At 44.1% G+C, this 24,741-nt stretch overlaps 1 protein-coding gene across 13 annotated transcripts in view; it reads left to right on the plus strand.

Moving 5' to 3' along the window:
* Positions 1-24,741, plus strand: part of TANGO2 (transport and golgi organization 2 homolog) — a 91,143-nt gene that overhangs the window by 4,207 nt on the left and 62,195 nt on the right. For 6 of the 13 annotated variants that reach the window (XR_008312504.1, XR_008312503.1, XR_008312502.1 and 3 more), the window contains exons 2-3: positions 1,125-1,243; positions 15,288-15,417. The exons of 1 other annotated variant lie outside the window; for it this stretch is intronic. The gene's annotated coding sequence lies outside the window, so the exon portion shown is untranslated. Of the gene's footprint in view, positions 1-1,124; positions 1,244-10,152; positions 10,172-14,977; positions 14,997-15,287; positions 15,418-24,741 lie in introns of those variants that run through there. 6 more of the 13 variants (XM_053279984.1, XM_053279985.1, XM_053279986.1 and 3 more) reach the window with 5 other exon arrangements.

The raw sequence follows: 24,741 nt of genomic DNA on the forward strand, positions 1-24,741 counted from the left end.
GCACCCAAAGCAGTTTACAATTTTAAAAGAAGCAAATTACAGAAGATTAAGGAGACGTTTGTCTCAGGCTGTGTGGGCCTTTTTCAGGAGCCGAGGACAAGCGCTCAGCTCTTGGGCGCATCCTTCCTTGCCTTCTTCTCAGGGCACACTAGAGAATCTTAGAGGGGCCTCCCAGCACTGAGAAAAGTGCAGGACTTTTGTGTCCCCTCACAAAAGTGCAGGTCAGGACAGTGGGAAATGGCTCTCACATGGAAGGATTTTAGCGTCGGGTTTTTTTTGGCTAAAGTAGGTCCCCACTTAAAAAATAGTGAAGTTTTTAGTTCCTTGTCTACTAAATAGGAGTGATATTGACATGCTTCATAGTAGTGATATGATGGCGGCTGTAAAATACTTGCTACCTTGTCTCAGTGCTATATTACAGATAAATACCTCCAGGTCATTTTCGCCCATGTGCCCTTGCCTGTACATTAAGACAAGGCTTGACAAATCCCAGGCGCCAGGGAGCCATGGTGCCTAGACTAGGGATATTCAGAGGTAGCGTTATTGGATAGAGATTTTATTTGTCCCAGGCAGTCCTCTTTCGGTGTGTTATTTGTAAAGGGCATAAAGAAAAGCCCATTTACCTCCCCCTACATGTCCATCGCTATGTCTGGTAATTTTGTCAAGTGTCTGGCTCCTAAATTTTTGGACTGGCTCCTATATCTGAAGAAAATGTGTCAAGACATGCTTTATGATCTTTCTGCTTTGCATCCCTGTAACCCTGATTCTGGGTCAGGGTTCCGTACGTAGCAGAGCAGCTCCCTCACTGTGATCTATTGAAAGCCAGTGTGGTGTAGTGGTTAGAATGTTGGACTAGGACCGGGAAGTCCTGAGTTCAAATCCCCACTCAGCCATGGAACTCATGGGGTGACTCTGGGCCAGTCATGTATCTCTCAGCCTAACCTTTCTCACAGGTTTGTGTGAGGATAAACATAACCATGTACACCGCTCTGGGCTCCTTGGAGGAAGAGCGGGGTATAAATGTAATAAAGAAATAAAATTAAGTCAGCCCTTGACCCAAGCTTTCCCCTGCTAACTGAGCAAAGAGGCACTTTTTAAAAGTGTGATTCTCTTTATTTTTGCAGGGGGAGCACAACTGGCTCTATCCATAAACAGCTCAATGTCCTTCCAGTGGCTGTTGCTGGTGTCTGCCTTCCTTTTTTAGATTATGAGCCCTTCAGGGACAAGGAGCCATCGTATGTATGTATGTAAACCAATTTGGGAACTTTTTTTGAAAGGTGGTATATAAATATTCATAGTAGTAGTATACAACTTGTTTTTCAGCAGTGGGTTGCCCAGGACAGGGCCTTTTTGGTAGTGGCACTGTGGTTATGAAACTTCCCCCTTTGGGAAGCTCTCTCCATCCTCTCTGTTAGCCTGTTACCATGTCACGCAAAGGTGGTGTTTTTTTCCCAGAGGGCCCCTAGAAAGGACCTTATGCGTTTAAGAAAAATGTTGCTCTTAAGTGCTTGCTGGTTTCCTACATTTCTTAACTGGTTATTTCTCATACGCTTCTGTTTTGCTGTTGTGTGTCTCTCCTGCCCCCTGCCCCAGCCCAGATTTTAAATTTGATCAGCTGCCTTTTAGACCTCCAGTTTAAAAAACAGAATATAAATGCTTTAACTAATAGAATGCATGTAATTAGGAGACTTGATATATTTTTGTCAATGAAAACATTGAGTGCAACTCTGAATTGCAAACTTATTTGAATTCCTAGTATTACTCATCCAAAGTTTCCTCTTAAATGTCAGTTCTAAATAAATCATGTTCTGAAAAGGTATGCAGAGACTCATGACTCCTTTAACCGAATGGAACAAATGGCAGCTTTAAATGACATCTGACAAAGTAACTGTGCCAGTTCTCTCAAATCACTTTTTTGCTGTGACAGGAGTATTTTTGTTTGGGATGCTTCAAGACTAATTCTGTCTAACCTACAGTCAGCAGAAACTGGCAGAATAACCTTGGTCCTAAGAATTGCTCTCTGTCATTTTGCCACGGACTAAACCTAATGCAATTTAACTCCTGCAAATGGATGTGCATAAAATAATGATTTCAGAAAGTTCTCTTGCACAGACAGTCTGCAAGGTAAAACAATAAGGCAACTTTGGGGACTTACTGAATAAGACAACAAGACTCTAAGACAGGACTTGACAAATCCCAGGCACCAGCGAGCCATGGCGCTGAGAAATTTAGCCATGGCACCTAGACAGGGTTGATTTGATTTAAATCACTTCACAAGACACAATTTTATTTATTTATTTAACTAACATATTTATATACTGCCCAAAACTTATGTCTCTCGGTGGTTTATATTAAAACAGTACAAATTAAAATTTTAGAATTTAACACAGTGTTAAAAATTGTAAGTCTGATTAAACGCTTGGGTGAACAAATGTGTCTTAACAACCTTTTAAAAAGTTGTTATAGATGGGGATGCTCTTACTTCAGAAGGGTACACGTTCCAAATCCGCAGGGCAGCAACAGAGAAGGCCCGTCCCTGAGTAGCTACCAGACAAGCCGGTGGCAACTGATTTTTTTTAATAAATTGGTTTTTAAAAATTAAAATCTGATTTAAATTTACAATATCTGATTTAAATACAAATCCAATTTAAATAAAAACTGGGTTTTTTATTTTTTTTAAAAACATCAATTTTTTAATCAACCCTGCACCTAGACTAATATTTCACTAATATACTAGTAAAGGTGATTATCTATCCCCCTACCATTCCCCAATCCCAATGGAAGGAGAATTCTTGAATCTTTTTCTGAACTTTTAAGAAAAAGGCTTTTATTACCATCTGTTCACAATTTACAAATAAGTCAACCAGGAACATCTTTCAGTCTCCACTGAAAAGGAGGGAAAATGTCTAAGAGCAGTACTAAGTGAAGGCACAATTATCACTGATTTCATTGGGCTGGAACTAGAATAAGGCTTGGGACTTTTTTGTATACAAATGTACATAATAATAATAAAATAATAATAATAATAACCTTGGCCCCCAGTGAGGCACTACCTTGGCGTGGTTGTGGGGCTTGTGTGCTCTGAGGAAGGTGAGAGCTATGCCAGAGGTCCCACCATACTGGACAGGTCTCACCAGAGGAGCCAGACAAAGAGTGCCTCTCCCATCAACAATATGGTGAGACGTAACTTTAATAAATCTATACCGGATCGGTCGTCGCCCGGGTCAACAAGGACCACGCCAGGTGCTATAGTCCCTGGACATCTGGTGGCAAGTGGGCAACAGGACTCAGGATCTTCAGTTGAGCAACCAGGGCTGAAGACAGCAGAGTTACTGGAAGAAACGTCGCTTAACCGAAAAAAATATACGAAAAATGCCAACAAGGAAATAATGATCTGCTATTACAAGTCTAGTCCAACTAGGAGAGGTTATTTAAAAAGAATGTACCAAATTTGGAAAGAGAAGCATCCAGATACAGAAATAACAGAACAAAGGCTAGCAGACCAGAGAAGATACATAATAAGAAATAAAGTATTCACAGGAGTTGAGCTGGAAGAACTGCAAAGAGCAACACAGGCTCAAAATATGGAAGAAGAATTACCACCAATTGAAGAAGTTGCTCAGGCGCAGGTGGAGGAGGTGTTGGAAATCGAGGATGCCACTGTTACTGAACTGTTTCAAAATCAAAACCAGGCAACCACCCCTTTGCCTTCACCTCAAAAACCCAAATGCCATTTAACAGAAAAGCAACAAGAACTAAAGCAAAAAATAACTGAGCACATGAACCAAACAACCACCAGGGTTCGACTTCCAGCTCTAAAAACAGTTGCCAAAAAACAACTTGCTCAGGCATTAAAAGATGTCAATGCTGCACTTGCAGAGATAACAACCAAGAATTTGCAAGAAACAAACCAACTAATGTACAGTGCAGCAACAATAACAACACAAGAGCTCGGATATAAGATCAGTGGACCTGTAAAAAAAGAAAGCAGTACATCACCTAAATGGAAGATTCAATTAGAATATAAAATCTCCAGGCTTAGATCAGATGCTAATAAATTGAAAGATATGAAAGACAAGAAGCTGAAGAATGAAAACACCAAACAGTATCTGATCCAAAAATGCCACCTAGATTCAAGGAAAATTAGAGAAGTCCTGGAAATAATAAAGCAGCAAATAACAGCAGTGTCAAAGAAGATTAGCAGGTATGAAGCCAGAATTACACAACACAGGCAGAATCTCCAATTCCAGTCGAATCAGAGACGTTTCTACCAAAGCATAGAAGGAGAAACTGCAAGAAACCTAGAAACACCAAATAAAGAAGAAACAGTGCAATTCTGGGGAAAATTATGGGACAATCCAATAGATTATAATAAAAAAGCAGGCTGGATGAAAGAGGTCAAAAAATGTAACCAACCAACCAAGATCTAATAATAACACCAGAATTAATAAGTGAAAGAGCAAAGAAAATTAAAAATTGGACTGCGCCAGGCGATGATGAACTGCATGGCTTTTGGCTTAAACACCCAACAAGCCTTCATAAACAACTGTCAAAACAGTCCGATCACATTTTGCAAGGAGGTGATATTGAACAATGGCTAACAACTGGGAAAACTCATCTCATAATGAAAGACCCAGCAAAAGGTACAGTTCCCAGTAATTATAGACCGATAACCTGCCTGCCAACCATGTTCAAATTATTAACTGGAATAATAGCAGATGAAATGATGCAACACTTATTAACTAACAAACAGCTTCCAGTTGAACAGAAAGGAAATTGCCCGAACACCAGAGGCACAAAAGACCAGCTGCTGATTGACAAAATGATTTTAGAAAATTGCAAGAGAAGAAAAACAAATCTAAGTGTTGCATGGATTGACTACAAGAAAGCCTTCGATTCATTGCCTCACACATGGATACTAAAATGTTTAGAAACAACTGGTGTCAGCAAAAACATTCAGATATTTATTAAAAAAGCAATGAGCATGTGGAGTACACAGTTAACAATCAATGGTGAGACACTTGGACAGGTTATCATTAGAAGAGGCATTTTCCAAGGGGACTCACTATCCCCTCTGTTGTTTGTAATCGCCATGACCCCGCTTTCACAAATACTAAACAAAACAGGCCTCGGATACCAAACATCTAAAACATCCAGTAAAATCAACCATCTGCTGTACATGGACGATCTGAAGTTGTATGGAAAGTCCCAGACAGAAATTGAATCACTGCTAAACACTGTCCGTATATTCAGTAGCGATATAGCAATGGAGTTTGGACTAGACAAGTGTGCTGCATTAATAATAAACAGAGGGAAAATAACAAAAACAGAAGGAATAGAACTGCCCAATGGAAGCAAGATCAAGAATCTGGAAGAGAAAGAACATTACAAATACTTGGGCATTCTCCAGGCTGATAACATCGCACACACTGAAGTTAAAAGAAAAATTGGAAGTGAATACATCAGGAGAGTTAGAAAAATCCTCAAGTCCAAACTCAATGGTGGGAACACCATACAAGCCATAAACACCTGGGCTATACCTGTTATCAGATACACTGCAGGAATAATAGACTGGACCCAGGCAGAGCTAGAGACGCTGGATCATAAGACTAGGAAAATCATGACCATCAATCATGCTCTGCACCCCCGCAGTGATGTAGATAGGCTATACCTCCCTCGCAGCTCAGGTGGAAGAGGAATGCTGCAAGTCCATCAAACAGTAGAGGAGGAGAAAAGAGGCCTTGAAGAATATATCAAGGACAGTGAAGAAGATGCACTTCAAATGGTCAATAACGCGAAACTATTCAACACCAATGAAAGAAAGCAGGCCTACAAGAAAAAACAAGTCAAGAACCGATCAGAAAAATGGAAAAATAAGCCACTACATGGTCAATATTTGCACAATATAAGTGGAAAATCAGACATCACCAAGACCTGGCAATGGCTTAAGAATGGCAACTTGAAGAAAGAAACAGAGGGTTTGATACTGGCTGCACAAGAACAGGCACTAAGAACAAATGCAATAAGAGCAAAAGTCGAAAAGTCAACAACAAACAGCAAGTGCCGCCTTTGTAAAGAAGCAGATGAAACAGTGGACCACCTAATCAGCTGTTGTAAAAAGATTGCACAGACTGACTACAAACAAAGGCATGACAAAATAGCAGGGATGATACACTGGAACATCTGCAAAAAATACAAGCTACCTGTAGCCAAAAATTGGTGGGACCATAAAATTGAAAAAGTTGGAGAAAATGAAGACGTAAAAATATTATGGGACTTCCGACTACAAACAGACAAACATCTGCCACACAATACACCAGATATCACTGTAGTCGAGAAGAAAGAAAAATAAGTCAAAATAATCGACATAGCAATACCAGGAGACAGCAGAATAGAAGAAAAAGAAATAGAGAAAATCACAAAATACAAAGATCTACCAATTGAAATTGAAAGGATGTGGCAGAAAAAGACCAAAATAATCCCAGTGGTCATTGGCGCCCTGGGTGCAGTTCCAAAAGACCTTGAAGAGCACCTCAACACCATAGGGGCCACAGAAATCACCATCAGCCAATTACAAAAAGCAGCTTTACTGGGAACAGCCTATATTCTGCGACGATATCTATAACAACTGACAATAAAATCCAGCCATCCCAGGCCCTTGGGAAGGACTCGATGTCTGGATAAAACAAGCCAGTCAATAACACCTGTCTGACTGTGTAAACAAGAAATAATAATAATAATAATAATAATAATAATAATAATAATAATAATAATAATAAGGAATAATAAATAAATAAATAATGATTAAGCCCAATTAAAATTAATAGGCCAGTCACATCTCGTTGATCTGACTTGGTCTCTGTCCTGCACAGTGAGACATATGCAGAAGCTTCCAAGAACTGTCGTCCGATTATAGCAAAGTATTCCTTACTATTCAAAATATGTTGCATTCCTGGTTTTGCTCCTCGCTCTTAAAATCTGTCAGTTTCTTTTCTCTTCCATTTCTTCTTTGTCATAGTTTCTTACGAGTTCAGTTTGGAGCCTCCTTCTCTTTGCTTCTTACAGTATATGCTTCCCCTTGGCAACCTGCTTTCTTGTTTTGGCTTGCAATACACTAGCCACCTAATGGCACAGCGGGGAAGCCTAGAGAGCAGGAGTCTGTTGGTTCAAATCCCCGCTGGTGAGTTTCCCAGAATATGGGAAACTCCTATTCTATATCAGACAGCAGTGATCTAGGAAGATGCTGAAAGGCATCATCTCACCCTGCGCGGGAGGAGGCAATGGGAAACTCCTCCTGTATTCTACCAAAGACAACCACAGGGCTCTGTGGGCGCCAGGAGTTGACACAAACTCAACAGCACAACCTTTCCTTTCCTATCAGTGCTGCACTGATGATACACAGCTCTGTCCACCACCACCACCAATATTTCCAGTTGTCTTACAGTTGTGCTAGCCAGGATGTTTCTCAGTTATCTCAAATATGCAGAAGATTGAGTATCCCCCTTAAACCTTCGCTTTTTCCTTCTCTTTCAGTTAGTAACATCACTCTCCAGCCTGCTCAACAAAGTAAAGAGTTTGGGTGCAATCTTTCACACTTATCCTGATTCACAAGTCTGCTCTGGCCAAGATCTGTCATCGTAACATTTCCAAAATCCATCCTTTTTTTATATACTGACTTGCACGAAAACTCCTATTCGGACCTACCTCACATTGACTGATGTAGTGTTTTGTCGGTCTTCCTGTCTTAACTTGGATGTATTATCTCTGTTCTCTTCTTTTCTGTTTATTTAACTTTTCTTTCTTTGCACTTCATGTTACACCTTCGTAGTTCATGAAAAGTTAGACTATAATAAGTGTGTTAGCCTTTAAGTATCACACTAAAGGTGTTGTCTTTGCTTCAGCAGGCTAACACGTCTACTCCTCTGGAAGTTGACACCTATCCATTTCTCTCCACTGGCTCCCTCTACTATTTCATTTCAAGTTTATATTTTCTAAACCTCTTCATGATCTTGCTTCTGCTTATCTGTCTTTACTGTATTCTCTGTCTCCTCCTCCTCTTTGATCTCTCTGTTTAACAATCTCATTAACCTCGCCTCCCTTGTGCTCTTTCTCATCTCAGTACTTTCTTTCTTGTGACCTCTTATGTATGGAATGCTGTTTTTTAAATATTTGGCTGCTTCTTTATCTCACATTAGCCTCCTAATGGCACAGCGGGGAAGTAACTTGCCTCGGGAACAAGAGGTTCCGATTCGAATCCCCGCTGGTATGTTTCCCAGACTCTGGGAAACACCCGTATCGGGCAGCAGCGATATAGGAAGATGCTGAAAGGCATCATCTCACACTGCGTGGGAGATGGTAATGGTGTACCTCTCCTGTATTCTACCAAAGACAACCGCAGGGCTCTGTGAGCGCCAGGAGTCGACACCGACTCGACAGCACAACTTTACCTTTTTTACTTTATATCTCGCATTATTAGAAATTAATCTTATCTCTCTTGCATTTTCTGCTTGATGTGCTATTGGGCTGTCTTGTGTTTCCTATTACTAGGTTGGTTCTCTATTTCGTTTTCCTTCTTTCGCTTGCTCTTAGATAATACCATGTGTGCATAACCTTAAGAAAAGTATATTTTTATAGTACTTCCCAGTTTCATTCCCTGTTCTTGCTTTTTCTGTGAATAAGAATTACCTTTCTTAAGCCTGAAAGGGGGAGACCACTTCATTTATGATTCCAAAGCTTGTTGCACTTCTTATGTGCTGGTCTTGATTCGGTTGTCCAACTCGGAAAAGAATTCAAAACTTCTGGCAATAATGGCTCAGTGGTGACACAAACTAAAATTTGACCCAGGGTTGTCAGCTGTTTTTAATAACTAGACTAAGATTTCTTTTAACTTACAAACATTGTGTATGAGAAACCTTCTAAAGAAAAAGCGTACTGTACGTTGTTTTAAGATTATTTGTGGTGTTCAATTGCTTTAGTTAGGAGATAGACCAAAGTTAATGTACTTTTTCTGGTCTGATGAGACCACAGCCTTGGTTCTACTGTTGGCATTAAACAAACAAAAATCCCAACATATCATTGCTTCATTATACTTCTGGCCATCTGTTACTGTGATTGCATAATGCAACTGTTCTTAAACATTTTGTTCCATTGTGAAATATTTATATCTGTCAGAAAGCAAATATATCGAGTCACATTTCCATATGTGTCTTGCATAGAACTTGGGTTTGCTGTTGAAAGGCCATCTTGTACTTTATGTATGTATAAGGTTGCTGGCAGAAGAGCGGTGGGTTGTGTGTGTGTGTGTGTGAGAGATTCTGCAGCACAGATTGAAAGAGCAAGAGTGAAGTAGTGATGGGGGTGTTGGATTAAGTGCAGGAAGGAAAAGTAAAATGTGCCGTCGAGTCGGTGTCGACTCCTGGTGACCACAGAGCCCTGTGGTTGTCTTTGGTAGAATACAAGAGGGGCTTATGATGCCTTTTAGCATCATCCTATATCGCTGCTGTCCAATATAGGTGTTTCCCAAAGTCTGGGAACATACCAGCGGGGATTTGAACCGGCAACCTTTGGCTTGTTAGTCAAGTCATTTCCTTGCTGCACCATCCTCTGGTTCGAATCCTGAGTCTCAGCCAGGAAGCTTGCCCGTTCACTTTCGGCCAGCCACCATGCCTCTTCACAATGGCCAGTATTTTCTTGCTTTGCTTTGATCTTGCCAGTAAATATGGAGTTGTGTGGACACTTCCCCTCCTTTATTTCCTAGCGTTTCTTTCAAAATCAAATACTGCTTTCTTTGCTTTTACATAAGCTTACCCAACCCGCTACCTTATTCCAAGGGAGCTAAGTGAGTCTGTTGTTGTTGAACAACAAACTGGCAAATCAAGGAGCTGAATAGATTTCAATTATTATAACAATGTTAAGCTGTCATGTTTTTAACAGATCCATATAAAGTTAATCACATAGAATAAATAAAATATGGAACAAAGGGCGATAACGAGACGCAGCGATGTGAGACAGGCAAAATATTGGAAATGTCAGCCTTAATGTACCCATCACTTTTTGATTTATATCTCATTCTCATCTGGCCTCTCTGTAGTTACTGCTGCTGAGGGAGCTTCATTAATAACGGCTTCAGAGGCTTGCAGTAATCTTAAAAGAATTGTAGTTGCTTCCCAAGGTGAGTTAAACAATGTGATTCCAAATCAAATTATAGGGGGCAAAGGAAGAAGTAATTGGGATGTTGACTCCTGAAGACTAATAGAGATTATACATTCACTTTCATCAAGATGGTGTTTGTGCTGAAGACCAAGTTCAAATTAAGAATCTAGCTGGTTGACTACATTCTCCCAGATGGAGTGCCATGGAAGAAGTCGTGAGCTCCCACGCTCCTTCCTTTTCTTACATTGCAGCTGTTCCCGCCCTCCAGTCCTGGTTGGAGGTGAGCTGCGGTTTGCCGATTCACCTCAATGGGCAAACGGTGTGCCCTGCGACCCAGGAGTGGACTATGGTTTGGCATCATAGGTGAATGATCTCTCAGAAAGCCCCTGTGGATGTTTGCAAAAGTTACTGAGCTTGCAGCACGACAGTGGGACCGTGTTCTTCATTCACGCCAGTGCGTGTTCGCTGTTATGTCCGAGTGTGGCATATGCATGTGCACTATACATGTTGACCTGAAATGTGCAAGCTTCACTCCTCAGATCTGATGGGTAAGCACTGGGTATTGCAGGCAGTTGTATGTAGGAATCTAGGTGATGCTTAGGTCGGTTGGCTTGCTGCACAATCTCACTGTCCTGTCACATTTTGGGCGTGCTTTTGCAGACCTAGGGAGGGTGAGCCGCACCTGGTGAAAGGCAGGTAGTGTTGGTTATCCATCTCCAGCTACCACTGGTGCGTCCGGTGGTGACTCAGAGGTGGGTCTGAGCTGCCATCTCTGTAGCCGCTCCCGGGCTGTGGAATGCACTCCCGGCAGAAATCCGTAATCTGAATTCTTTATAGGCCTTCAAGAGAGCCTCAAAACCTACCTGTTTGGCCTAGCCTTCCGAGGTTTTTAGATTGTTGTAAATGATTCTAATGTTGTAACCCAGTTTTGAAACTGTTTTGAATGTTTTAATTGTTGTTGTTCTTATGGGGCTTTATCATCTCTGTTTTTAACTGCTAATTGATTTTAATTGTTTTGTTTTAATGTAAACCACCCTGAGCCATTTTGGAAAGGCGGTATAGAACTTGAATGAATGAATGAATGAATAAATATTACCTTTGAAGCCCTAAACTGCTTGGGCCCCGTGTACTTTAGGGACCGCCTGCTCCCAGCTGAATCTATCCACCTGACTAGATCAGCTGGGTGGGTTGCATGCTGACACCTGCTGAGGCCCATTTGTCAGGCATGCAAGGCCTTCTCAGTTGTTGCCCCCCAGGCTGTAGAATCCACTCTCTGCTGAGACCTACATGGCTCCCTCTCTCCCAGCCTTTAGGAAGAAAGTGAAGACTGCCCTTTTGTCTAGGCTTTTGGCTGTGAGTCATCTCCTGCTCTCTCTCAAATTTCAGCTGTGATTGCTTTTGTTTTTATTGAATGTTGTTGTTTTTATTGTGTTAACTACCCTGGGGTCTTAGGATGAAGGGTGGAATATAAATATAATAATAAGGTGGGGTTTAGGAAGCATCCATCAAATTAATTCCTGAATTTCTAGACTAATTGTAAGAACTTGCATGCAAAATTTTGTTGTCCTTGAGTTGGGCAAAGAAATAGGATGTAATCTTCCTGCTTTGGGGTTGTTGTGGAGCCAAGACCAGAAGTTACATGAACCAAACAGCAGTTGCTGCCGCTCTTTTATCACCCTTCCTTCTTTCTAGCAACTTCTAATATATTATTAGAATATTGCACAGCGCAATATATTGTTCTTGTCTCTCTATGTGTTGCTTCACCCACATGGCTAGCGGCAAGCTGGTGGGGAAACACCCCTCAAGATGTGGCAGCAAACACTGTGCAATACAAGAAGTTGCTGAGAAGAGAGGAAAGAAAGTACCCACCTCCTGTTTCTCTTGCATCATCTAGTTACAAGTCGGATAATACCAGGAAATAATATTTGTTTAACAGCTAGGGTGCCGTTGCAAATTTCTGTGGAGGGAGGCAAGATCCTCCATGAGGTCTAAATGTCCACCATTGGGTATAATCAAGATTAAATTACAAAACAGTAATGTATTTTGAGAGCATTTGTCACTTTTTAATATCTCTTAATAACTGAAGCAGTGTTGTTAATATCAAACAGGCGCTTAAAAAAAAAAAAGCTAACAAATTTGTACCTTGAGCATGCATACTTGGTAGACAGGCCTATTTTAATTAGACCAGTTGTTACTCAGTGTGTAGGACTAGTGAGTTGGCCAGAAACTTAGGTAGCCCTAAGGAATAATTGCATGCAATCTGATTAACATGCTGGGAACCTGGTGCCTTTCCTAAGAGGTGCCCTTGCTTAAGAAGTAGCTTAGTAGTCGTTAATGATTTTTGCCTTTTTTGATGGCACTTACTCGCTGGTCTTGCAGAGGTCAGAATCACTTGATTTCTTTGTTTTCTTTGTCATTAAAAACAAACAGAGCAATGCATTAAAACATTGACAAATCCCAGCTGCCAGGAAGCCATGGTGCCTAGAAATTTAATCACGGCGCCTAGAGAAGGATAGTCAGAGGCAGGGTTATTTAATAAAATCTTTATTTGTCTCAGCCAGCCCTGGTTCTGTACGAAGTATGTTGCCTATAAAGGGGATTAAGTAGATATCCATTTTCCCCTCCCCTCTTTAAGTCCAGCAATTTTGTCAAACGTCCATTGCAGTGTTCCCTCTAAGGCATGCACACGCTCACAAGTTTTTTGATGTCCACTCTATAAATTCTAGATCCCGCTCAGGTTGAATCAGGAAGGCCCCATGCTGAATGCACATGCGCACACACTGTCTTGAAACTGCCGCCCAGAACAAAACTCATTCCTCACACAGATGAAAAAAATTAGGGAGAACACTGGTCCATTGGTTGGCTGGCTTGGAGTGCCAAAGAAAATTGATCACTGCCTGCATTAAGGGGGTGTTTTGAAGAGACCAATTAACAAACACCTCCCCACAGGCTCTCCTCCAGGGTGTTCAAAAACACTGTTCTCTTCCTCCCTGCGTGAGAGTGGTGACGGTTCTCTTATGAAAAATGTATGTTTGCATAAAGCAGCATGAATTCTTAAAGCAGACAAGCAGTGAGATGTGTAGAGACTTGTCTTGAATGAGGTGTAGTTCTGTCTCGCAAAGAATCCAAGCTGTGGTTCAGAGCAGGATGGCTCCCACTTCTTGGGCCGTGTTCCATGCCTCGACCCTGCAAGGGATTCTGGGATCTAGCATACCGCTCATTCTCTCAGCTGTGCCAGCCGCGACAAAGGCCTATCATCCTGAGCTGCTCTTGAACTTCAACCCCTATCCTCCGGACTCTCTTTTTATTGGGGGTGGGGAGGGAGAACTGGTCTTGTGGTAGCAAGCATGACTTGTCCCCTTTGCTAAGCAGGGTCTCCCCTGGTTTGCATTTGAATGGGAGGCTACATGTGTGAGCACTGTGAGAGATTCCCTTTGGGGGATGGAGCCGCTCTGGGAAGAGCAGAAGGTTCCAAATTCCCTCCCTGGCAGCATCTCCAAGATAAGGGCTGAGAGAGACTCCTGCCTGCAACCTTGGAGGAGCTGTTGTCAGTCTGTGAAGACAACACTGAGCAAGATAGACCAATGGTCTGACTCAGTAGATGGCAGCTTCCTGTGTTCCTATGGCAATGGTAAACCCCTCCTGCATTCTGCCAAAGATGACCCACTCCTGGATCTCTGATGGCTTCACCCCAGTTGCTGGAACTGTCAGTGGTGCAGGCTTAGCAGCATCTTTGTGTAGCATCCTCAACAGACCTGAGGATCTCCTGGGCTACCTTTGCCCCAGCATCCACCAGCCTGCCCCACTGTGCAGTAGTTTGCATGCGTGGCTCAGGCTGCCTCGGATGACTTTAGATCAGGCCTAGATAATATAAGGCCTGGGGGCCAGGTAGGAATATCCTGCAGCCACATGGCAGCTGGAAACCGCCTTACAGAGCCATCCTATGCATGCTTACTTGGAAATAGGTCCCACAATGTACCCAGTGAGGCTTACTCCCAATTGTGCATGCCTAGGGTTTTCAGCTTGAAGGCAACAGCAATTTAGGGAGAGGAGAGGGTTTGGCATTGGCCCCACTGACTCAGCAGGGACATGGCCTGTTTTCTGTCCAATGTCCTTGGTGAAAAACGGCCGGTCTCTTGATGGGGGAAATTGAAAAGTAATTAACAACTGCTTTCATTTCTATTTTCAATAATTAATTTTAATGTAATAATTAAGGAGAGCCAGCGTGGTGTAGTGTTTAGAGTGCTGGACTAGGACCGGGGAGACCCGAGTTCAAATCCCCATTGAGCCATGAGACTACCTGTGTGACTCTGGGCCAGTCACTTCTCTCTCAGCCTAGCCTACTTCACAGGGTTGTTGTGAGGAGAAATTTAAATACATAGTACACCGCTCTGGGCTCCTTGGAGGAAGAGCGGGATATCAAATGTAAAATAAAATTAAGGTGCTGAAAATTGACCACATATCAAGTCATGGTTGGTTCTAGTAGCATTTGGTTTGTGCAACCCTGCTTTAGATTGATAACTTGATCTGCTTAAGTCATCAGTAATGGATCGACTTCTTAGCTGTGTGTCAAAACTTGCATTTATTTATTTTTACACATCTATCCTGCTCTTCCTCCAAGGCGCCCAGAACAGTGTACGTGGCTATGTTTATACTCATGACCGGGGCTGAAAAGATGTTGGCTCAGTTTATCAACCAGACAGAATATTTTACTCGTCAAGCTAAGTTGGTACATTGCTCATCAGGACTTTTTTTCACTCATCAGGCATCATTTTTCACTTGTCACAGACTGGTCGACTAGTGGGTTTCTGCAGCCCTGCTCTTGACATTGACAACCCTGCGAGGTAGGCTAGGCTGAGAGAGAAGTGACTGGCCCAAACTTGCCCAATGACTTGTGTGGCTGAAAGGAGATTTAGACTTCCGTCTCCCCGGTTCTAGTCCAACACTCTGGCTGCTGCACCACGCTGGCTTTTGGATTTGGATGCTTCTTTAATTGCTTTGCATAATACGACGATTGTGCAAATAATTGCATCAATCAGAACAAGCAAAAAGACAGCTTGGACCTTTCGCCTGGTTTCCTCCCCCTGCCTCCATCTCCTGAGTCAGCTTTTTCTTTCCCCCTTTGGTTTCTTCAGGCACAAGACAGCCAGTTCCTCTCTTTCGGAGTCTGACGGTCTCAACAGAACTTGCGGCATTGGTCTTCGAAGCCAAAGAGGCTGATTGAAAGGCTTTATGCATGGCCTGCAGTACCTGAATCCCCGTCTGGTAGGTAAAACTGGAATGGGTTTGGGGGGTTCTTAAGGAGGTCATGAAACCTGTCTCTCTTAGCTACTTTTCCCCTTTAGCTAATCCTCTTTAACAGGATTAAGATGCTGTCTTGATCTAAAGTTGAAACTGCTTGTTCTTTGGGGCAGGGTCTTGACAGCCATGGTCTTGCCAGAGCAAAAGTTCTGGATTGTTCTTGAGCTGAGAAAAGTGTTCTGTCCCCGTCCCCCCCGCCCAGAAGCATTTTCTCATTAATGTGGGTATAATGAAGCTGTGACTAGGAGTGGGGACTATACTTTCCTATATAAATCCTTTGTTTCCCAGACTATGGGAAACACCTATATCAGGCAGCAGCAATATAGGAAGGTGCTGAAAGGCATCATCTCATACTGCACAGGAGATGGAGAGGAGAGCTGGTCTTGTGGTAGCAAGCATGACTTGTCCACTTAGCTAAGCAGGGTCTGCCCTGGTTGCATATGAAAGAGAGACTTGATGTGTGAGCACTGCAAGATATTCCCCTTATTAGGGGATGGGGCCACTCTGGGAAGAGCATCTAGCCTCCAAGTTCCTTTTTTGGCTTCTCCAAGATAGGGCTGAGAGAAATTCTTGTCTGCAACCTTGAAGAGGCCACTACCAGTCTGTGAAGACAATAATGAGCTAGATAGACCAATGATCTGACTCAGTATATGGCAGCTTCCTATGTTCCTATGGCAATGCTAAACCCCTCCTGTATTCTACCAAAGACAACCACCAAGCTCTGTGCTTGCTTGGAGTCCACACCGACTCGACGGCACACTTTGCCTGTTACCTTTACTATATGCCCTGGAGTGCTTGGATACCAAGCGGTATGGAGTAGTTAGATACCAAGTACTATGTGCACTGGAGTGCTTCTAACAACTTCACAAGCTCTACACATTTTGGATCCAAATATAGGCCAGAGCAGGGAGTGCAAGCTTGCACAGATGTATTCCGAGTGACGCTCCCACCATCTTGCTCCTCTTACCATAGTGAGCCTATTACGTTCATGCTGTATGGTGTGGCTTTTGTGGGGCCAATCCATAGCTCAGTTGCAGAGTGCATTCCTGGCACCTGTAGCCAAAACGTGCTCTGATAGTAGGGCTGGGAAAGACTGCTGCAGTAGGGATGTGCCCGAACCGTGGTTCGAAGAACGGTTCGAGCACTTTTCGGGAAAGGGGACGCGTGCTGGTGCCGTGGCAGGGGGCGTTTATTGGCATGTGAGCCAAGCAGGAAGCAGAATGGGGCCATGGAGAGGAGGTAGGGACCTGCTCTCCTCCTCCTTAAAGTTTTCTGTCCCCTTTCCCTAAAAGTGCTCGGACTGCGGTTCAGGCACTTCCCTACTCTGGAGAGCCGTTGCCAGTCAGAATAGATGGTAGCAGGGTGACGGGATCAGGGGATTGACTCTGTATTACGCAGCGTCCTATTTTCAACTCGCTTCTCTCTTCCAGGATCTCCTCCTGCAATCTGTCATTGCTCTTTGCTCAATAGCACCCTGGGTACCGGTTTGTTCTTTCTAAATGAATTTCCACCATCGCCACTGAGTTATGAATCGTGCCTTGGGTAGACCAAGGAGTGATTTTTCTTCGTCTATCCCTCCGTCCTTTGCTCCCTTCTTGCACAGCTTCCTGCTTCCATTGCTTCTGTATTGTTCTTTCTGTCGTGAGCTGCGTTCCAAATATATTGCTCCTCTCATTCTTAGATACCCCAACAATTTGGATGAATTTTATATAAACTTATTTCTTTCTGATAAACACACTTACATCTTCCACTCAGCAGCCAAATTCTTTACGGCTGTGATTAAAATCCACTCATGGTGTGTCAGAAATGGTCCATTTTAATCGTCCTTCCTTCTTCTTATTATTACTACATTTATATCCCGCTCTTCCTCCAAGGGGCCCAGAGTGATGTACTACATACTTAAGTTTCTCTTTCACAACAACCCTGTGAAGTAGGTTAGGCTGAGAGAGAAGTGAGTGGCCCAGAGTCACCCAGCAAGTCTCATGGCTGAATGGGGATTTGAACTCGGGTCTCCCCGGTTCTAGTCCAGCACTCTAACCACTACACCACGCTGGCTCTCTTTTCTTTCTTTTAAATTTTGTTTTATCCTATACTCCCCCCCCACTTCAGTCTTCTGTGTAACAGATTCTACATATTTATATGCATGTATGTGTTTATATTGCTATCTATGCTCAAGGTTCCTTTTATTTGATCTGGATTGTGTATTTGATCAAAGATCGCAGTAACCTGAACTGAGCTTCCATAACTTTGTTCTTTAGTGCTGGTCAGCGGGTGAGGTTTGCGCTATTCCCTATTTAGCCTTTTAAAAGGTTTGAGAGTATATCAGCCCTGAAGCATCATTGCCCCAAAGCACCCAAATGCCTTCCGATCTAATTTCGCTGGGTCGCTTGGCTGAAAGGCTGCGTTGGCGCATGGCTTGCAATAATGTTCTTGAAAGACGGTGTCAAATCATGTGGACGAGGGTCTCCTTTGGTGCACCACAGATGTGCCCGTGCGTGCCATGGATCAGTCGCCATGTGTGAACAGCAAGTATCTGTTCGTGGCAGAACAAAATGGTGAATCAATGCAAATGTTAGGTTAAAGAAGAAAGGAAGGAGATGGAGCAGAAGCAGGGTCAGTTTAGGGAGGATGGTGTAAACCAGGACCGCTCGGGCTGGCTCCTAGATTCAAAATCTTTTTGGCAAGGCCTACAATCAGAAGCATTCCTATCAGGGCTGCACGACCTACACTCTAGGTCTTGCCTTGCCAGATTTTCTTTGGATCTAGAAGCCAGCCCAGTTTTTCAGGAACCAAGCAATAAGCCCTTGAGAAAAATGACGGATCTTGGGGTGGGGGTGGGACTCGCGAGTGAGTGTAAGGAAATGGACTTCTCAAAAGAAGACATAGAACAGAAGCAGGGCTGCTTGGGACAAATAAAGATTTGATTCAATTGCTCTGCCTCTGAATGAGCCACCCACGGTTTCCTAAGGTTTGCGCAGATGCATGCACGCTCACAAGTTTTTGGATGTCCGCTCAGTTCATTTTAGATCCCGCTCAGGTTGAATCAGGAAGGCCACATGCTGAATGCACATGTGCACACACTGCCTTGGTCCTGCCCCCCCAGAACAAAACTCATTCCGCGCAGAGATGAAAAAAATAAGAGGGACCACTGGAGCCACCTAATGGCACAGCGGGGAAATGACTTGATTATCAAGCCAGAGGTTGCCAGTTTGAATCCCCACTGGTATGTTTCCCAGACCATGGCAAACACCTATATAGGGCAGCAGCGATCTAGGAAGATGCTGAAAAGCATCATTTCATCCTGTACGGGAGATGGCAATGGTCAACCCCTCCTGTATTCTACCAAAGACAACCACAGGGCTCTGTGGGCGCCAGGAATCGACACCGACTTGAGGGCACACTTTACTTTTACCTTACCTCCGAATAGCCTAGGCACCACAGTTATTTCTTGGTGCCATGGCTCCCTGGCGCCTGGGATTTGTCAGGCCCTGTCTTTCTGCAAGGTGGTGCACTCAGGGTTCAGTCTGGGTGGTGGGCACAGATAAACCCACGCAGAGAGAATGAGAAGCATCAACTCGGAGCCCCATCTCCCATGCCAGCAGCGTTGCTCTGAGCGTTGTCGTGAGTAGCAGCTTGACGTGAACAGCTGGGCTGGCTCCAATGCTGGGACCAAATCAACTTGTACTTGCCGAAGTAAACTCCGCCACTCCGTAGCGCCTTTTAATCGGCTAACAGAGACGGAAATATCTTATAAAACAACCCTCACGAGTAGTTACAAGCAATTAACTGTCAACGGTTTCTTTTGATTGAGTAATCCAGTTAATTTTCTGGCTGGGCAACTAGCAAACTGCTGTAGCTGCTTATAGAAATTATCTGACATCTGTCCTCATACTGGTTATATCCACTTCCCTTGGTGTGAGAGATCGGGGTTCTGTGCAGGCCTCAGGAATTCTTGCTAATTTTAATCTGCCAGTTACCATATTCCAGGCCGAGAGAGTTGTTAATCCCTTCAGGTTATCGTAAGTGTTGTTTTGATTCTGGTTTGCGGGTGGGTGGAAGGAAGGAAGGAAGCACGGAAACAGCTTGTCGTGGATATTTCTTTGCCCACTTCCAGAGGGTGAGCACAATGAAATAATGATTCTTAATCTGGGAGAGAGAGAAAAAAAAAGACTAGAAATTTACATTTCTTCTCTGCAGAATGCCACAGTTGAACCCCTCTGCCGTTCTGTTAAGCAAGCTGCTTTATTAATACTTCCATGCTTTGTGTATGGATTTCATCAGCTGGGATGCACAATCAGCACAAAGAGAAGGCAGTCAGCCGTTAATGTGGCGGTCCTCAAAATCCCAGTGTTCTCTTGAAAAACTCTAGTTAGCTTTCTAGCCCTCAAGAATGGGCAGCAAAGCCTGAAAACATAATAGTTTGGGATAAAGTTTCTGAAACTGGAAGGCAAAAAAAACCCCAAGAAAATCCAAAAGTCCCTTTCCAGACCGTTAGTTTCTAGGGTCTCTGGGTATTGTTTTAAAGCACGTGATGCAGCCATTTTTCTGAAGCTAAGAAATTTGGGTCCAGTGACCGGGATGGGAAGCCTCTTTGGAACTCCATGTGTGTTGAGTTCCATCATGGAACAAAAGTGAAATAAACACATAATAAATATCAAACAAAAATGGAGAGGAGAACTGGTCTTGTGGTAGCAAGCATGACTTGTCTCCTTAGCTAAGCAGGGTCTGCCCTGGTTGCATATGAATGGGAGACAAGAAGTGTGAGCGCTGGAAGAGATTCCCCTTAGGGGATGGAGCCGCTCTGGGAAGAGCAGAAGGTTTCAAGTTCCCTTCCTAGCAGCATCTCCAAGATAGGGCTGAGAGAGATTCCTGCCTGCAACCTTGGAGAAACTGCTGCCAGTCTGTGAAGACAATACTGAGCTAGATAGACCAAAGGTCTGACTCAGTATATAGCAGCTTCCTATGTTCCTATGGACAGTGATTACTAATAACAACATTTTATTGATCAGAAGATGGAAATATTTGCCCTTGCTTATCTGGGCCATCTTTTTCTGTTGCAAAAGCTCTGTGAAATATGGTTGGGAGTGTGATGAGCCCCTATTGGACAGTTCCTGTGCCATCACAGCTGATAGCCTCTTCCTCCCTCTGTGCCATTTTATGAATTGTTCTCTTAAATGCCACTTGGCGTTGGTGGTGTGGGCTGCCACAGCATTGGAATGCTTTATTTATGGAGCAAAGTGCTACTTCTTCCTCCCTTCTCATTATGTGGGGGTGGGACAGCTCGCTACTTGCATTGTATTAGTGTTGGTGTAGATAAGAAGATTATAGCAATATCAGCCTATTGACTCTTCTCCTGGTAGCCAAAAGATACGGCAAGGGGCATGATCTCAAATCTCCTCCCCAGCTCTCTGCCACTATCCTCATGGGGCTTGTGTGGTGACTCTAGGAAATCCTATTCCCCACAAAGTGTGCCGCCATGTGTAGTAATTTCAAGGAGGCATGGCTTCACCTCACCTGGTCCAGGTGAAATGTGACTCTTGGGTTGTGCCTTGGCGGTCGAACAGCCAAGGGAGATACTTGGGAAATCGTGATGTTAAACCTCCTCCCCGGCTGCAACACCCCACCCCCCATGAAAGAAAGATTTATTTATTTTTATACTGAGAAAAATAAATTGTTCTGCCAAGAAGCCCAGAGCAGTGGACATAGTTACGTTTGTCCTCACAACAACCCTGTGAGGTTAGGTTGAGAGGGAACTGACTGGCTCAGAGCCACCCAGTAAGGTTTTTGGCTGAATGGGGATTTGAACTTGGGTCATTTTGGTCCTAGCCCAACACTCTTAACCACTGCACCACCCTGGCTGTCTGGGAATGACCCAGTTCAAGGCCTCTTGTGTTTATGAAGAGCTGAAGCCCTTGCAAGCCAAGTTTCCTCTAACAGGGATTCCCAGATGTTGTGGACTACAACTCCCAGAATCCCCAGCTGCAGTGGCTTTTGCTTGGGGATTCTGGGAGTTGTAGTCCACAACATCTGGGAATCCCTGTTAGAGGGAACACAGCTTGCAAGCTCGCTCTTCACCCATGAAAAATAGAAATAGAAATCCAAATGGTTAATGTTTATTCAACACCCATATAAGCTCTTGCAAAAGTGTCTTTGTGGCTGGTTTCCATCCCACTGTGAGGTTCATTGTTCTTTGGAATAATTTGGCAGGGGTTTGGGATCTGTGTTTGCCTACTGCACAATACTCTCTGAAACCCAAAGGAAGGAGAATAGTGCTTAGCATAAACAAGAAGAGCGTCCCTTCTATTGTTGTCGATTGTACATTGCATCAAAGTTATCATCAAGGGCTGCGTGCCAATTTAATTTTAGAGTCGTCTGCGAAAAGCATCTGAAGGAAAACTACGTAAGCAGTAGCTAGCGGCTGGCCAAAGCAAGTGTTGGGTCCGGCTGATGATCTTATTAAGCAGTTCAAAAAAGTATAATTTAACAGATGTTTCTAAAACTCATGGCACTTTTAAGTGTCATTTCCAGCTGAGAGATTCCCTCTGAGCTAAAAGTTCTTTGCTGCCTTTGTGTGGTTTTGGAATTGTCAAGGAGTGGTCTGGTAGCAAAGTTGCATCACAGCCTCTAAATCAGGGATGAGTGAGTTCCCCCAGGTGTGTACTTGGCCAAACTGAGTTGCTTTCCAAAGAATCGGAAATAACTTGGTTCCATACCTGAGCCAGTCCAAATTGTGAGAAAATGGCCTCCTGGCAAATCAAGGGGGGAAATGTCTTCCTTGCCTCGTTCCGAGACTTCTTTGAAAGAATGCTCCAGGAAAACGAGGAAACGGGAAGAAGAGGCCACTCTCACAGGGGGCCCTCAGGTTGAGAAGGTTTCCCGTAGGAGGCGATTCTTTCTCTCCTCCGCCTTGCAGCTAAGCAGCTGAGTTATTTCTTAGCCATACGCACGTAATTCATCAGTGGTCTGAAACCAGGGTGAAGAAATGCTGGCGCAGTTTATCAGCCAGACAAAATATTTTACTTGTCAATCAGTGTTGGTCCATTGCTCATTGGGACTTTTTTCACTCGCTGGGCATCATTTTTCACACATCACAGAAGAGTAGACTAGTGGATTTCTGCAGCCCTGGTCTGAAACATCTGTAATCAGATGGCAGCCCTCGATTAAATACTTCGTGGTTGATTAATATTTGCATTTTGAAAACTGCACGACTTTGTTCCTACACCCCCTTTTAAAATTATTTCCTCTTTGATTTACACCACTGACATACTGCTTTTCTGCTTACGCACTCAAGGCAGTTCATAATTTAAAAGAGTGGCATAAAGTAAAGGTAAAGTTGTGCGGTCAAGCCGGTGTCGACTCCTGGCGCCCACAGAGCCCTGTGGTTGTCTTTGGTAGAATAGAGGAGGGGTTGACCATTGCCTCCTCCTGCGCAGTGTGAGATGATGCCTTTCAACATCTTCCTATGTTGCTGCTGCCCGATATACATGTTTCCCCTAGTCTGGCAAACGGACCAGGCGAATTCAAACCAGCAACCTCTTGCTCACTAGGCAAGTTCCGTCCCCACTGCGCCATTAGGTGTAAGCCTAAAATAGTTGCACACCAGCTAGTAAATCTGATACAAAAGGGAAACAGGGTGGGAAAGGAAGCAAACTCAGGTACCAGTTCTTACGTGGTTTTGATAACGGCCAGATGGAATAGCCACTGAGGGAAACGGTTCTGGGAGAGAGCCGCCAAATAGTTGTGGGTCCTTGCCACGCCAGTCCTGTCTGATTTCTCCCTCTGGGGCAGCCGGCTGGAATGGCTGCTAATGGAGCGATTTTGGGAGGGGGGGGCAAGTTGGTTGGTCCTGAGCAGGTGAATGAGAGGGGGCTTCATTCTTCCAACTCTCTCTTTCTGAGGTTGCCCAGTGAGACAGAAGCCAGCCCACCTGTAGGAACATGGAGAGATGCCATATACTGAGTCAGACCATTGGTCCGTTTAACTCAGGATTGTCTTCACAGACTGGCAGCGGCTTCTCCAAGGTTGCAGGCAGGAATCTCTCTCAGCCCTATCTTGGAGATGCTGCCAGGGAGGGAACTTGAAACCTTCTGCTCTTCCCAGAGCAGCTTCATCCCCTGAGGGGAATCTCTTCCAGTGCTTGGGACCTTGCAGAACTTGGGACCTTCTGCGGTCCCTAGGAGAGGAGAGCTGGTCTTGTGATAGCAAGCATGACGTTCCCATAGCTAAGCAGGGTCGGCCCTGGTTGCATATGAATGGGAGACTTGATGTGTGAGCACTGCAAGATATTCCCCTCAGGGGATGGAGCCGCTCTGGGAAGAGCAGAAGGTTCCAAGTTCCCTCCCTGGCTTCTCCAATATAGGGCTGAGAGAGATTCCTGCCTGCAACCTTGGAGAAGCCGCTGCTAGTCTGTGAAGACAATACTGAGCTAGATACACCAATGGTCTGACTCAGTATATGGCAGTTTCCTATGTTCCTATGCATGCAGGCATTCTTCCCAGAGTGGCCCCATCCCCTAAGGAAAATCTCACATTGCTCGCACATGTAGCCTCCCATTCAAATGCAAACCAGGGTGGACCCTGCTTAGCAAAGGGAACCATTCATGTTTGCTATCACAAGACCACCTCTCCCTGTAGCTTCTTTGCTCTTTCAAAATGCCTTTTTGGTTGGCGGCTACAGTCTAAAAACTTCATCTTGAACTCTCAATCCCTGCAAACTGCTCTAGGCCCATCCTTGAATTATTTAACCTGCAGCTGCAGAATTCTTTGAAGGAGCTGGGTATGTTTAGCCTGGGGAACAGCAGACTATGGGAAGATATGATAGCCATCTTCAAATATCTGAAGGGCTGTTGCATAGACGGAGGAGGAAACGTGGTCTCTGTTTCTCTTGAGGGACAAGAATCAATGAGAAGATAGGGAGCTGCCTTATACAGAGTCAGACCACTGGCCCATCTAGCTCAGTATTGTCTACACAGACTGGCAGCGGCTTCTCCAAGGTTGCGGGAAGGAATCTTTCTCAGACTTATCTTGGAAATGCTGCCAGGGAGGGAACTTGGGACCTTCTTGGGACTCGGAACCTGGGACCAGAAGAGAGCTGGTCTTGTGGTAGCAAGCATGACTTGTCCCCTTAGCTAAGCATGGTTCATATGCTAAGCATATGAAAGGGAGACTAGAAGTGTGAGCACTGGAAGATATTCCCCTCAGGGGATGGAGCCGTCACTCTGGGAAGAGCAGAAGGTTCCAAGTTCCCTCCCTGGCATCTCCAAAACAGCTGAAAGAGATTCCTGCCTGC

Source organism: Hemicordylus capensis, chromosome 15 (genome assembly GCF_027244095.1).
Source record: "Hemicordylus capensis ecotype Gifberg chromosome 15, rHemCap1.1.pri, whole genome shotgun sequence".
Classification (NCBI taxonomy): domain Eukaryota; kingdom Metazoa; phylum Chordata; class Lepidosauria; order Squamata; family Cordylidae; genus Hemicordylus; species Hemicordylus capensis.